Below are 15,525 nucleotides of genomic sequence, written 5' to 3' on the forward strand. Positions count from 1 at the left end.
GATAACAGTGACTGTAAGGCAGCTAATCTGTGTCACACTCAAACCAGTATTACTCCTAACCCCTGTTTTGGGGGACTGCTATATGAGTTTTGTATATTTTCCTTAAACTTCTGTATCCATTCCCTAAAACCAGGACCTTTGCATTCCACAAATGGGTTTCCCAGGATGCAGAATTTTCAGTGCTAAAACCATGATACTTCTGGACTAACAAGGTTGTTTATATAGCCAAGCAGATTCCCCCAGTCCACACCTATCTCTTTTCTTTTGTGCCCCCAACCTCTCCAGCAGCTCCATACCCTCATAGAAAACTGACAGATACCTGAGAAAGATTCTGTGACTAATTTTATGTATGCCTCTGTCTCACAGCTGCTTAGCAAAGTGTTTCTAGCATTTGGATTGCAGGAGGTGTTACAAGGTAAACATATTTTAATGAAATCTCTCTACCCACTAGCTTATTTTATTTTATTTTATTTTATTTTATTTTATTTTATTTTTTGAAGGAGTGGCTTCCTACAGCTCTGCCACTGAGTGAGAGAAGGACTGAGAATAGTTTGCTTTTTTCCTTTTAATCACAAGAGGCTGGCAGGTTGGGCCTGGCAAACTGACAGAGTCCAGAGTCAGCATGATGTGGATGGCAGTATGTCCACAAAGCTGTGTGACCCTGAGCAAATCATTCATCCTCTCTGGTTCTCACTTTCAAATCTTCTAGCAAAAAACAAATAACCCAATTAAAAAATGGTAAAAGTCTTCAACAGATATTTCTCCAAAGAAGATGTACAAATGGCAAACAAGCACATGAAAAGACACTCAATGTCACTCATCCTCAGGATAATACAAATTAAAACCCCAATATCATCTTACATCTGTTAAGATGGCTATTAACAAACAACCCCAAATTTAACAAATGTGGGTGAAGATGTAGAAATTGAAACCCTGTGCACTGTTGGTGGGAATGTAAAATGATGCAGTTACTATGGAAAGTAGTATGGAGGTTTCTCAAAAACTAAAAATGGAACTACCCTATGATCCCACTTCTGCATATTTAAGAGAACTGAAATTACAATCTCAAAGGGGTATTTTCACTTCCATGCTCATTGCTATATTTTTCATAGAAGCCAAGATATGGAAACAATCTAAGTGTTCATCAGTAGATAAATGGATAAAGAAAATGTGGGGCGTGCCTGGGTGGTTCAGTCAGCTAAGCACCTGACTCTTGACTTCGGCTCAGGTCATGATCTCAGAGTCATGAAATCAAGCCCCATGTGGGGCTCAATGCTTACAGCACAGAGCTTACTTGGGATTCTCTCTGTTTCCCTCTCCTTCTGCCCCTCCCCTGCTTGCATGTGTGTACTCTCTCTCTTAAAATAAATAAATAAACTTAAAAATAAATAAATAAATAAATAAATAAATAAATAAATCACACTTATAGAAACAGAGAGTAGAATGGTACTTTCCAGGGGATAAGGGTGGCAGCACTTATAAAGTTACAGTTATGCAAGATAATAAATTCTAGAGACCTGCTGGACAACACAGTGCCTGTAGTTAACACTATTATATTGAGCATTTAAAATTTTGTTATGAGGGTAGATCTCATGTTAAGTGCTTTTACTACAATAAAATAAATAAGATTAGAGACCTCCACTATTCTTTCACATAATTTTGCTACGTGTTGTTATGTGTTAAGCACTCTGCTAGGTGCATTAGTGAGCTGTCCATCACTGACCCAAAGAGATAGGATGCTTGCCTGAAACACATTTACCTTGGTGAAGAAATATTGGCAGCTACACTCTCAAGAATATCAGTGTCATCTGGGGGCACTAGTCTCTGATGCCAATTATTGACTGAGTTTCCTTTTCTCTCCTTGTGCCCCCATAGAAGTTGTTGGCTACATTGTCCTCAAGGGGTCTACCAATCTGAGAACTTGGAAAACAGTCTACAAACCTGACTCTAAAGAGTTACTCAGCTTTTTTAAGCTCCATCTTTAAAATGGGATAATGATAGGGTTGAGATAGGATTTAATTATGTAGTACTTATAAAGACTGTACATGGTGCCTGCCACTTAGTAAGCAGTGAATATTAGCTTTTGTTTTATTGCATCTCAGAAATACATGATTTCTGAGGTCTTCCACATTCTGTCCATTTCTCAGAGGCCCCAGCATCTCTTATATAAGATGGTTACTCTAGCTCTTTGGTCAACCTTCTGCAGTATTACCTCTGCTATCATTGCTTCCTGGAATTTTTTTTTTCTAATTTTAAACCAAACCCCACTCACAGACATTTTAGTTATTTTCCTCCTACCACTTCCAGAAATAATGTAGAACTGCCAATGCCTTCCTTGCATAGAAGCTCAAGGTTCTTTGAGTTGTGTTAACAACTTGCCCCTTCCCCCCCCCCCCCCCCCCCGCCCCAGGGTTCTGTCCTGAACCTCTAGAACCTTGCCCATTTGCACATTCGAAGCATTATCACTCTTTTTCTTCCAACATCATCCTCAGACCAGAAACCCCTGGACCAAGGTCTATATATCCATCATGACACTTTTAACTTATTACTTTATGCTTTCTCAAAATGTTTTCTGATTTATTATCTTATTTGATCTTCACATACATACATAACAAAAATTTTGAACTCTGCAGTGAAAGTTTTATCCCTCTCATCCAACAGACCAAGAAACTGAGATCCAAAGAAGTTTTGAGTGGTCATAGGGAAGGAGGCGTAACAGCCAGGACCCTTATGTCTCATAAGGAGACGGTGTTCTGTCTACACCAGGCAGCTTTGATTCACTCACACTGAGGCCATTTTGGCTGTTTCCTACCTGCATTGGCTAACCTTGTGCTGCTCACGTAACAGGACTTGACATGAATGTGCAGAGCCAGGAGGCTCTTCTGGGTGATTTATTCCTGATGGCTGACAACTGGTAGACCTCAATATGCTTCCTCTGGTATGTGCTCCCTGAAGCTATCCGCTTGTAAGAATGTGCACTGGGGAGTGTCTAGATGTGTGTGCACACATATGCACACTCATCCCCCTGAGCAGGATGGAATAACATCTCTTGGGGAAGAAACAAAAGTGTTCCTGCTTTCTGGGGGGCTTTTTGGAAGGGAGGTTTAAATGCCCTTACACCCAAGCACTTCAGAGACAGTTTTCTGGGAGCCCACCAGGGGAGGGTTATGTCCAGTGGGTCTACTCTTCCCAGGACAGCAGCACAGGAGCGCTGTCAGGAGGTTGCACTACTGGCACTATCTCTGCCCTTGACTCTTCCTCAGCCACCTTTTGCTCATGCAGAAAAACCCAGAATGATCAGGGAACTGGTTTAAAATTCCTGAGTCACACAAAGAAGGTGAAAATATCATCGTGATCTCTTGAGTTTCATTCTTTAGAAGCAAAAGAGAGGAGACTGTTTACATTATGCAGATATCTATGGAGGGCCACCTCCATAGATGGATGATGGGCCACCAGGCTGGCAAGAAGCAGCTGCCTGGGGCAGGGCAGGTCTGCAACCAATTTCTCCATTGACTGCTGATAGGCTCACAGCCAATAGGCTGTGGTTTCCTTGAGCGTCCTGAGGTCAGAAAGTTGTGTCTGAGCTGCCAATTTGTTGCAAAGCCATTGTATCTCTTCTACAAAACACCAGAACCTCCTAGATTAGGTTCATTTCATTTCATAATTTGTAAGACTGATTTTTATTTTCCTCTCCTGTGTTTCTTTTTCCTTATGTTTTCTTTTCCATTTTATTATTTATTTTCTTCCCAGTGAGTCTAGTGGTGCTTGTGTTTCCACACTCTGTTTGGATCTGAAATGTTTAAGGCCTCAGTGAAGTTCTTCTCTGCTGTGGCTCTCTCCACTGTTTCTCTGGCAGAGGCTGGGCAAGGGTCCCACAGGCCAGGTGTCAAATGAGCTGGGTCTTTTCAGGAGACCAAACAACATAGACTGTGATCTAGGCAAGTCACATAACTCCGTGGCTTCTTTTTTCTTGTCTATAATATGAGGATAATAATATTTGGCTGCCTTTACAGTGTAAGTAGTAAGGCAATATGTCCATGTATTTTTCCACTCATTTAATTTTATTCATTTGTTATTAGGCTACACTAATTAGTGGGTATATACACTGAAGATACAATAAAGAAAAAGACAGAAAATTGTGACATTCACTTTCTAGAAGGCCAGACAATAAACAAATATATTAATCAGGAAGCAATCTGTGTATGCGAATGGACATGTAGTATTTTATGATGGAGAATCCTGTGTTTTCCATTTATGAAATGAGGTGAATACACTGTGGCTTACCAAGCCTAGCATTCTTCTGGAAAGAATGTTCTCAGAACTCCATGACTGATCCCTCTGGGGATCTCTTTAGCTAATGCAGTGCTGCTAGCAGGAGGTCTGGTGTTTGGGCAGCCCCATGCAATGTCCTCTGGAGAGAAATGTGCTCTGAAAGATAGAAAGATGGGACGGCTCAGAGCAGGAAATTTTGTGTCAAAATACTGCTGCATACTGATTTATAACCTTGGGTAATTTACTTAACCTTTCTAAGCCTTGGTTTCTTTATCTGCAAAACAGGAGTGGTGATACCTAACTTCACCATATATATGTAAAGCCCTATGCAAAGCCTTTGAATATAGTCAGTACTCAATAAATGTTACTTTTTTCTGGTTTATTTATTTATTTATTTTGAGAGAGAGAGAGAGAGAGAGAGAGAGAGAGAGAACACGAGGGGGGAAGGGCAGAGAGAGAGGGAGAGACAGAATCCCAAGCAGGCTCCACGCTCAGTATGGAGCCCAATAGCCATGCTCAGTGTCACAACTGTGAGGTCATGACCTGAGCCAAAATCAAAAGTTGGTCACTTAACTGACTGAGTCACCCAGGCACCCTAATAAATGTTACTTCTAAATGCCTTTTCCAGAATGCCATATAATTGGAATCATACAGTTTATAGACGCTTTCACTTAGTAATAAGACTTCTTTTGCTTATTAATATGCATTTAAGTTTCTTCCAAGTCTTTTTTATGGCTTGATAGCTCATATCTTTTTGGTTCTGGATAATTTTCTATTATGTGGAGATACCACAGTTACTTCTCCATTCACCTACTGAAGGACATATTGTTTTCTTCTAAGTTTTGGCAGTTATGAATAAAGGTGCTATAAACATCCATGTGTAAGTTTTTATGTGGCCATTAGTTTTGAACTCTTTTGTGTAAATATCAAGGAGAGATAACATGCTTCTTTGATAACCTGTTTTTTTCTTATTGACATGTCAACAGAAAAAATCATTTCTTATCCTATTTGGAAAAAACAATTGACCTATTCCTAACTATTCATTGGTGCTTCAATCAGAGTAATTTATTCAAATTGAATCATAACCTCATTTTTTCTTCAATTCAGCCAATATTTACAAAGTTTCTCACAAGATACTGAACATGGAGCTAGGGATAGAGAGAGAAATCAGCTGTCACCTCTAAGATTAATCCAGAAACATAGTGAAGAATACAAAGGAGTGCACTATAAAGGAATGCACAAGAGTGAATAGATGTGAACAGAATATAGAGGCCAATTTTACATGGTGAGACTGCTTTAGGAAAGGGTTCATAGAGGAGGCAAGATGGGAGGTCATTTCCTGAGCCTTCTCTCAGGTCTCTCTCCCCAACTTCTGCAGTTAGGGCTATGCTCCAGTCTTCCAACAGTGAAGACTGACTTCACATAAAAGCACAGTGAAGGGAAATGAATTGATGCATCAACAGCCATTTTGTATGTGGGGTCAGTAGGAGTTAATTACTAAGGGGATATAGTGTCAAAATTGAGAGAAAAGACAAATTCCTACAGCAAGCCTGGGATATTCATGTGTACCTGTGGCTGGACAGGCAAAAACATGCATGCACATGTGACTTTTATAGCTCATCATTCTCTGCATTGATGGGAATTTGATGTAATTGTGGCCCTACCCTTTAATCGGATCACATGAAGTTCATGTCCTGGAGGTTGACATGATGCTTCCCTGTTCATTACTCAGAAAAAATATTTATTACTTACTCTATTGGGGATAAGATGGATTACTTGTAATACATTTATTCAACATGGCCAGTACTCTCCTTTGTCTTTTCTGAGCAGCCTCTGCTGTTTTCTTATCTCCTTGATCAGAAGTGATGGTAACCTGGACTCAGTGTATCTGCCTCAGAAAATCCAGAGGAATAATTTCCCTTTTTTTTCCTGCTTCACCCAGAACAGACCCCTCTGATTTAGTTCTGTGGCCAGGCTCAGCCCCTATTCACAGCTTCGTCTAGTGTAACTGATTTGTGACTCCTGTCTACAAATGTGCTGATTACTTAAATTGAGTCTTCATGCTCAGGCATTTAACAGAAGCTTCAGATGCAAAATTGTTTACAAATTTAGACTTTCTCAAGTCTTAACTCTGGATGTGAGAACTATATTTACATAAATCTATGAGTGCTAAAAGGCAGGCACAGGTCCCATTAAATACTCATCATGTTAGCTTCCTGCTTGCCACATATGTGCTGGAGTAGCTGGAACCCTGTAGATGTGTGGGTAATTTCTCATATTGGACATTGTCATGCTAAGATGAGCAGGATACATCTCTGAGTGAGAATACTTTTCAATTCCTCTTCACAATCTCTTACCATCCAACTATCCCTATACTTTGAATAATATTTTACCACTACCATCACCCTCTCCCCCTGCCCTGGCTTCTAGTCAAAGTCCTGGATGTTTTATTGCACATAACAGAAACTCCTTGACTTACTCCAGCCTACAGAAGCCACATTAGACACTTCTTAGGTACTTCCTCATATTTCCTCAGCCTTTCCAGTCTCTCGGTCCCATGGACTTTTTCTATGTCTCAGCTGCTACCAAAGCCTACTAGTTACACTTGAGGCCTTGAGATTCTGTGGTGTGGTCCTAATGGATATCTTTTGTCCTGGATTGTGAAGCTTTCCAGTGGCTGTTACTATGAAGCCATGCCTATTGGTCACTTGCTGAGTGTGTGACTCCTTTGATTACATTCAGATTTGGATGAGTTACCATGCCATAATTAAGACCTGGCTGTCCAAGCATCTGCCAAAGGGCTGGATGGCAAGATTCAACAGAGGCGGAGTTAGTTCTCCATGAAGTAAACTGGAAAAATGGACACCAAGACATAACATGGAGGCAGGAAGGTAAATTTCCACCCTACTCTCCCATGGACTACTTCAGTGTGCTTTTTCCTGTAGTCTATGTGAAAAAATCCTATGTAAACAAACACATGAATATGTAGAATGTTGTTGTTTCTCTATGACTCATTATGAAGCAAAGACCAGTATAATATCACATAACCCTGAATTACTTTTCCTTCTTATCTACATCTATAATTTGTTTCAATATCACACTAAGAATACATTTTTTAAAATAAAGCGTAAGTTTAAGTTCTTATATTAGGCTTTTCCCCCCCTACAGAAAATAGGCTAAATGAATCACACCAGGAATGGTTCTAGAAAGCTCACTATCAGAGTGTGATTTTGGAATTGGATTATGTTATGATTTGGTTAATTGTGGAGCATAGGGTGGTGATGGTAAGTCACAGTTCAACAATAGATTACAAGAGAAGTTGAAATAGAGAAGTTTATTACTCACAGGTCCTGGGGGAAGTACATAGTTTGCCTCAAGAGACCACATGGAGAGATCAAGGCAGAGTGCAAACAAAACAAGTGGTAGGACCTGGGGTACATGTCTTTATTAGGATCTATGGATGGAATGCTTTAACTCCTGGTTTAAGGCTAGATTGGTCAATTCAAACCAAAAGAACAGGGTTTGGTGAGTTCCATGGGGCTTCATATCTAAGTGCACAGGTGAAGTCAGTAGGAGGCATGGAAGACTGTTGATCACAAGGGCTACTGGGAAATCATATTGGGAATTTACATTTGCATTTGATTCTATGGACTTCTGTCTAGGGTGTGCAGTTGCATGAGGGGTTTGTGTCAGTTTAGGGTCCCTTCAGGCTGCCTGACCAAAAAAATGGATGCTGGGGCAGTGATACCATGGAGTAGCTTTTAGCTATCAACACATTGCTTGTTTGAGAACAATTGAATCATATCAATGATGGTAAGTGGTATAGTAGGAACCCCTAGCATAAAGGGTATGTTATGTGGTTTCCTTTGAAATCAGAGCCTAAGACAAGTTGTTGAGTGCAGGTAGTTTCTTTGAGAAGTGATCTCAGGAAGCAGAAGTGAGGAAGAAGGGAGACTAGGAAAGATAGTGAGGAAAAGTCAGTGTAAATATATATTATTGAGATAACCTATATGAGATAAAAAAGGAATAAATTTTTCTGGGCCCTTGAAATAGAATGCATCCTAGAATCTTTAACTTGTAAATAATGAAGATGAACATTTAGTTAGAGTCTCATCTCATATTATTTAAGAATTGTTTCCAGAGATGTTAACTCCCCAGCACTTCTACAGTAGTCTTGCGCTTGGGCCAGTAATCCAGGGCAAAAGATGGGTAGTATCACATAACAGAATCTCAATGCCTAAGTGTACAGATTGCCTGTAGTAACAAGAGACTATGGGAGGAGAAGGGAGAATGAAGAAGAAAGTGGAATGAGATGATATTTATTGCTTGAAGGGGGACACTTCCACCAGGAGGTGAATCTGGACTTGCATGGCATTGTCTTTAAGGAATGGTTAAAATCAGAGAAGTCCTAAAGGAATGCTGTCTGAAACCAAAGAATCTGCTCTGGTCTGTCCTTGCATCATTCAGATGAGCTGTGCTTTTGGTTACATCCCTATTGGAGTCCACTTCCTTGCCTCAGGAAGCAGCAATTGGACCATAGCAATTGATGGAGTGCTACCATGAGTTTAACTATGGGGAAGCTCTAGTCACAGTTACAATTCTGGATATGGTAAAATTAGTGGAGCAGATAAATACAGTGTCCCAATTATCATTTTATTGTCTCTCACCTTTGAATCCATCCTTCTTTGCTCTGCTTTATGATATGGGAGACGGACCCTGTAAACATTACTCCTTTGCTAGTGGGTGCAATGTTATGCTTTATCAATAGTAGGCTCTGGAGGGAAGCTACAAGGCATAGCAAAGACTGGGACCTCTATTCCTGATTCTAGTGTGTGTGCCTTTTTCCTACCACAGAATGGTTGGCTGCTGGAGGCTTGCAGGGGCACCAGTGGTGCTCCAGTGAGTTTCTCTGGCACTCCAGAGGACAGCTTCCTGTTGACTAGTTCTGGCCCACCAGCACTCTGGAGGACTTCCCATCCACCCAGCAGACCACAGCCATGAGGTCTGGCTCTTAGCTCTGTGGGTGAACCTTCTTCCTTCTTTGGTAGTAAGCTACTCCATACATTTGCTATGCCTATATTCCTTAGATATTTTTTCCCCTACCTTTTTCAGTAGTTAATCACATTTTACCATTTAACTAGTTCTTTATATTAACTTATCCCTGTTCATATTATTAGAATAGCTGCTGTCTTGACTGGATCCTTACCATTACATCATGACCATTACTCTGATCCCTGACACACAGCTATTTATTTGGTTAATACATTTTTTTTTTTTTTGCCAAATCTCATAATAAGAAAGAACCTGAGGCAGTTTGTCTTTACATAGCCAGGACAGGAGTGTACTTGTATTCATGTCTCTCAGCTTTGCTAACTTTCTTGATCTCTTATCATAATACAGCCCAAGGGAATCTGAATGACCTTGACATTCTATGGATCATCAAGATGGTCAACCAGGGAACATTGTGCTAATTAGAATTGGACAGAAATAACTGGCAAGTATATATATGCCTTAGTAAGATGCAGGCATACCAAAAAATTGGAGATAAAAATCATGGCAATGCATTAATTTTTTTTAATTAAATTTAAAAAAAAAGATGTTTTTATTTATTTTTGAGACAGAGAGAGAGAGAGAGCATGAGCAGGGGAGGAGCAGCGAGAGAGGAAGACACAGAACCCAAAGCAGACTCCAGGCTCTGACCTGTGAGCACAGAGCCCGACACAGGGCTCAAACTCACGAACTGTGAGATCATGACCTGAGCTGAAGTCGGACACTTAACTGACTGAGCCACCCAGGCGCCCTGGAAATGCATTAATTTCTATAAACCTTGGGGTCTAGGTCTAAATGTGATGGTACACCCCCTTCTAAGATGAAGGATAAATTGCTGCACCACACACTTTCTACAACTAAAAAGAAAAAAGAAAAAAAAAGAGGTTAGAGTGGGAGAGAGCCAAAGCATAAGAGACTCTTAAAAACTGAGAACAGGGGCGCCTGGGTGGCGCAGTCGGTTAAGCGTCCGACTTCAGCCAGGTCACGATCTCGCGGTCCGTGAGTTCGAGCCCCGCGTCAGGCTCTGGGCTGATGACTCGGAGCCTGGAGCCTGTTTCCGATTCTGTGTCTCCCTCTCTCTGTGGCCCTCCCCCGTTCATGCTCTGTCTCTCTCTGTCCCAAAAATAAATAAACGTTGAAAAAAAATTAAAAAAAAAAACAACTGAGAACAAACTGAGGGTTGATGGGGGGTGGGAGGGAGGGAAGGGTAGGTGATGGGCATTGAAGAGGGCATCTTTTGGGATAAGCAGTGGGTGTTGTATGGAAACCAATTTGACAATAAATTTCATATATTAAAAAAATAAAAAAGAAAAAAAAGAAAATCGTTTGAAAGCACAAAAAATAAATAAAATTAAATTAAAAAATAAAAAAGCCTTGTTGACCTCTATAGATTTTAAGCACACTAATCACTACATTTGGAAATACTTCACTGACTACAAGTGATTCTTGCTGTGATTTATGACAATTGCCCTGTAAATGCCTCCAGATTCTCATTCTTCCTGCCATGCTCTTGCCGTGCTCCTTTCTCTTCCAGATTCCTGATTGCTAGCTCTGTGATCTGCCCTCTGTTTAGGTGTTGCATCTGGTGTCTGGGTTGCATCCTAGGTTTCCCTAGAAGACTTTAGCTTGGCTGTGCCCATTGGCTGTCAGCACCTTCAATGCCTACAGTAAAATTTCTCCACTCTAGCTCCAGCAGCCAGGCCTGTGTCCTGGGAAGGTCAGTAGACTCTCTGAAGTACAACTGCATCCATGTAGGCTACCTTTGGAGTAGACTAGGTCCTTGTTGGGCAGGAGGGTATCCAAGATAGAGTGGGTATCTCTATCTGGGGATCCCAGATAGAGTGCTTAGATGCTTATGTGAGTGGTAGTTTTGTGGGTGGAAATCAGATAATTAGGATGGGGACCATGTTGAAGTTGGCACTGCAGTTAATATAGGAATTGCTACAACATGCAAAAAGTCATGACGATTTGGTGGTAAACAGAAACAGAAATTGTCATCAGGGCTGATAGGAGAAACCCAAGACTCTGGGAATTCCCAGTCTCAGGAGGGCAGCAGAACATTAGACTCTCCCAGAGGTAGGGGTTTAGGCCAATGTCAGAAGCTCAGATTATATCTGACTCAAGTAAAAATAAAAATTTTATAAACAAAAATCAAATCACTATTAGGTCCAATCTTGAGTTTGCATGATTCATGAGCCCCTTCTCCCTCTAAGCCTTTTAGTCCACACCAGGGACAAACTTTCCTGAAGCCCATTTATTTGGACAGTTTCATCCGCTGTACCCATAGGTTGCTATAAGGAGGACTGGCTCCTTCCATGCTCTGAGCTTCAGGAGAGAGCAGCCATTGCTGTAGTGAGATTCCTCTCTTCCTAATTTATTATAGGTTATAATAACCTGACTGCAACCAATGTCAGCAGTGACAGAGGGATCTTTACATGGAAGGAACCAAGGCTAAAGGGCAACTGTTGAAAAAATCCACGTGGAGAAATCAGCATGATCTAGAGCAGGTGAAAAGGTGGCAGAGGCACTGAGACAGATTAAATTGTGCAGGGGGCATGCTCTATGGTGGCAAGAGTCAAGAAAGGTTAAAAAAATGGGACCTCTTGAAAGAAGAGTGATGCTGCTTTCCAAGACTAGCACCCCCACCAGGACATTATTTGTGTCAAGGGATAGAGACAACTCTCAGCACAGCATGGCTCAACATAGCTGGAGTGAGAGGCAGACCAATACTGTGCACTGGGGCTTGAGCTCTGCAGCCTAATAATCTTGACTTTTATTGCCTGACTGACCTGAGGCAAATGACTTAAGCTCTCTAAGTCTTAACTACCTATTCTGTAGGAGGTAATGATTACACCTGTTTCATAGAACTATTGGTGAGGAATAAAATGATATCAAGCATATTAAATATTTAACCAGGTGCCTGATACATAGCAAATGCTCAGCAAATGTGAACCATCATTATTATACTTCAAGAGGAAGGTGGGGCCAGAGACCTTGGAGGGGAAATGTCACCTGACCCAGGTCTCAGAGTTTGTTCCATCCTTACTCTCCTCCTTATGCAAACAGTGTACAGAAGTGGGAAGAACATCAGAATGAGGCCCAGAATCCCAGAGTCCCACCCTGTTGTGCTGCTAATTTACCAGGTGCCTTATTCTTTTCTCTTTATTGTCTCTGGATCTCACTTTCCACATTTACAAAATGGGTCATTGGTCTCTGACATCATGGGAATATTTGGGCCTCTAAGCAACATGGATAGAGTCAACTCACAAGGTTAGAGGGGTCACAGGTGGTACAGGTTTGAGGGAAGGACATTCCAGGGAAGCCTCAGAGGTGATGCTGATGGTAGGCCCCACCCCTGTGCTCCAGGTATGAAATTTGTGTGTCTGCAAGGGGAGCAGGAAGAGAGAGGGTGCTATAATGGAGAGGGCAGGGTGCAAGAGGGTGCTTCAGACTGCAGCACCTGGATGTCAGGGCTTGGACCCCAGCTCCCTGTGCTCTGCGGGAATCCACTGAGCGCCCCCCACAGCCCTCATTATGTGATCCTATGGGAAATGCTTCCCTGGTCCCCACAAGTTGTGCTTTGGCACAGACACATGAGACTGTTTTATATTTCCACTGGGACACAATGATGAAAGGTGGTTTGTTTTTATGTAGGGGAGGAGACCAAGGGTGGCTATAAGGAAATGCACACAAAGGAGGGGAGCTCAGTCTTGCTCCTGAAAATCTCCAGAGAAAGTTACATTATTCACACTGCAAATACTACATAGACAGCTGAGAATCACAGCTAAGAATTCATATGATTACTCAGGAGACTTCTTGGATGTCATGTAGAGAAAGCACTAACTTGTGATGAGAAGCCCTGGCCCCACCACTTACCAGCCATGTGTCCTCAAGCCACTCTCAGAACCTCTCAAAGACTTATCTGTCCAGGAAGACTTTAGTTCTGCACAGTGGTCCTTGGCAGGACTCCAAGCATTTCTCTGTAATGGTGCAAGTCCCTCAGCTCTATGACATGTCACTGGAGCATGGTGACAGTTTACAATTTGATAGAGAGAAACTAAGCCTTCCTCTTTGCCTGCTAAGTTAAATGTGGGGAAGGGAAAATGGAGTCTGGGTTTGGAAACTTGCCTAGTCTACAGTTCCCTCTCCTCAGAACACATAGCTCAAAAAATCAGGGCTTACATCAGAAGTACGTCAATTTTTCCCCATACTATGACCTTGAACAAATCCCATAATGTCTTGAATGTCAGTTTCTACATCTATAAGGTGGACTCAAAGTTAATTATGATACTTGATGAGGTGATGGAGGTTAAAGCTTTCTATAACTCTGAAAGGCCCATGGTAATAGTGTAGCTTCATTAATATCATCCCTAAAAGCCGGTCATTTCTCCTCTGGCATTGGAGCAGATCCACAAGCCTGGGAAGGAGAATGGAAAATGTTATCAGGCTGTTCCCTTAAAAGGATGTTCTCCAGCCATTGACATGACCAGACAACTTTCTGGAAACATCACTCCCAAGGTACTGGTGGCTTTCTTCCCTAAAAAGGTATCTTTGAATGTGCAGGGAGGAATGTTCTCCAGGGAACCCCTGTCACCTGGAGTCTCCTTGTCTCCTTTTAGCACTGTGTGTCAATTTGAGGTAGGATTTGTGGTGTCAGAGAACAATTTACATTGGAGATATATGTGAAAGTTTAGCCTAAGGAGCAACAATTGGCTTAGTGCATATTAATCCAGCTGGTGGGTTCCTCACAGATTCTTTCCCCAGTGTTTTTGCCAGGGAAGCTGGCGCATTTCTTGGGCTCAATCCTTGAATGACAGAAGATTGTCTTATCTAAGAATTCATCTTTCCAGGTCCCCTCTTTTGAAATTTCTTTAGTGTCCTAGACCCAATTAAAAGGTGAAAATTTTTAATACACCACCGCTCCATGTTGAACTCAGTATTCTACTCTTCTGGAAGCATGATGCTTTGTTTATAATTTGATTATGACACTTTCATTTTCTGGCCATATCCTGTTGCCATCTATAGATGTGGCTTATTTCCTTTCCAGTAATCTAGTTTCCTTGAGGACAGGGATCCTCTTAAACTTTTTTTGCACCTTCTGAAGTAAACTGTACCTTGCATCCAGTGGCACAGTCACTCCAGGCCACTAGTAAGATGCCTGTTTGGTATTCAGCAGTAGTTTATAAAAAGTTTCATGGGTATTATCTTATTTAAGCTTCTACAAAATCTCCCTCATCTGTGTTCCTTAATGCTTGCTTATTTTTGAGAGAGAGAGAGACAGAGAGAGACAGAGACAGAGAGAGAGGAAGATAGAGGATCCAAAGTGGATCTCAGCTGTGCGCTGAGAGCAGTGAGCCCAATGCGGGGCTCAAACCCACGAACTGTGAGATCATGACCTGAGCCAAAGTTTGATGCTTAACTGGCTGAGACACCCAGGTGCCCCTGAACCCCATCTCTGTGTTTCTTGAGCACAGGGACCATGACTGACTTTCATGACTTTTTACCTCCAGTTCTCGGTAGAGGTTCTCAGTCCATAAGAAATATACCATGCTGGGGTGCCTGGGTGGCTCAGTGGGTGAAGCATCTAACTTCAACTCAGGTCATGATCTCACTATTCATGTGTTGGAACCCCACATCAGGCTCTGTTCTGACAGCTCAGAGCTTGGAGCCTGCTTCAGATTCTGTGTCTTCCTCTCTCTCTGCCCCTCCCTTGCATGTGCTGTCTGTCTCTCAAAAATAAACATTAAAAATTAAAAAAAAAAAAAGAGATATACGATGCCTATTTATTGAGTGGATTCTGAAGGTTTTTTTTTAATTGTAAAGGTGAGAAAATTGAGGTCCATGGAATTTAAACAACCATTTTAAGGTTAAGTGTTAAAGGCTAGACAGAAATTCAGGTCCAACAGCAACACTTTTTCTAGAAGAGAGCTACAATCACTTTGAGGCTCTGATTATGTTTCTTAGCCTCCTTGATCACCAGAAAGCCTGATCTTTCCCACTGTGGCAGCTAATACAGCCTCATCAATTGATCCTAGCTTGGCTTAACAATACTACCATATTCCATGTGTACCTATCATAAAATAGAACAGGGACAAAGTAAGCATCACACATACCCAACACACACAGACACACAGACACACACACACACACACACACACACACACACACTTGTTCACCTAAATAGCTCCTGCTTGTAGAACACCC

Source organism: Lynx canadensis, chromosome D1 (genome assembly GCF_007474595.2).
Source record: "Lynx canadensis isolate LIC74 chromosome D1, mLynCan4.pri.v2, whole genome shotgun sequence".
Lineage (NCBI taxonomy): Eukaryota > Metazoa > Chordata > Mammalia > Carnivora > Felidae > Lynx > Lynx canadensis.